The sequence below is a fragment of the Condylura cristata genome, unplaced genomic scaffold (assembly GCF_000260355.1).
Source record: "Condylura cristata isolate star-nosed mole 26May11 unplaced genomic scaffold, ConCri1.0 scaffold00007, whole genome shotgun sequence".
Taxonomy (NCBI): Eukaryota; Metazoa; Chordata; class Mammalia; order Eulipotyphla; family Talpidae; genus Condylura; species Condylura cristata.
In genome coordinates, this window is record NW_004567108.1 from 43,834,091 (window position 1) to 43,835,445 (window position 1,355).

Here is a 1,355-nt window from a genome sequence, read left to right on the forward strand (position 1 = left end):
AGAAATATCAACAAAGCCTTCCAAATTTTAATTATGAAATGTCCATGCCAAATTTACATTATCACTTCACAAAACCTTGTGTTTTCAAAGTCACTTCCAGGAGTGTTAATGAGACACTCAGGGACAGTGTTTGGTGGCCTCTGCATTGGTTGATAATGCCAATACCACACACATCATCTCAAGATCATTGAAAACCTTCCCTTATCAAGCTCTAAGATAGCTAATGATACTGAAAAGAAATCCCCCAACCACCACCAAAGTAAGGCAATACCTTACTACAGCTCTGAAAAGTATAAATATAGTTCTTTAGTGTCTATTGTAAAGGGGAGATTTCTAACATGGCCTCATCACCACTACAGTACAAGGGAGTAGCAAAAAGACGAATCGTGACCCCACTAAGATGACTAACAGGAAAGTTTCTTCTATGATTTATCATTAACAAATGCTATATCTCACTAACATTTGCTCAAGTTATCTTTCTGTTGCATTGTGTCATTAAGTCAAATAAATGGCTTCAAGTCATGGGTTATTTTCCTTGGTGTATTACTGTTTATGTTTCTATTACTTTAGAGAGATCTGATATATAAAGCAAGAAGGAAAAATGAACAGAGGGGCCCTGTGCCACCCAGAGTGGATATCTGAAGCTCCTGAATATTAAAAGATATTTATCAAATGTATTGTCAGTAGGTTCAGAAACATACCCATGTAAATTTGCTATCTGTTGATGTAAAAGTATTTCTCATGTGTACAAGATCATTTGTATAAATGACACTTGGAGTGATATAAACATATTTCCTGTCTGCCTCCCGTATTTATTCAATTTAGAAATCCCAACAAGCCTTTATTCCTTTCAACCTTGCACCATTAATATTGATATGAAAAGACAAACTGAAACTTGCTTTCTGCCTCAGTCTTGAGAAATTATTCCAGAGTTATACAAAAACCTCCCTTAAATTGTTACTTTTGTGACTTTAAATGGCATGAAGTAGTAATGTCAGGGTCAAATTGAACTTCTAAGGAGCTGTTGCAGCTCTAAACTAGAGAAAAGTCACTCTTAAGAGTGAACAATGATCAAATTAATGAGAAGATAAAAGGGATTCAAGAAGGGTACTCGCAAAGAAAAGTAAATCTAAAGGGTTAACTTTGTCCCAAGAATTTTCTTTTAATATGGACTTGCTTCTAAGAATAAAAAGACAAGTTTAACTATTTATCACTTCAGGAATGGGGGGAGGGTGGAGTCACTACATTTAATTATGAAATACATCCAGTTTTCAAGGAAAAATATTATGAGAAAAAAAAAACTTAACTGAAGAAATATGTTACCTGTCAGATTTTATCTTTCCTGGCTGTGCTTA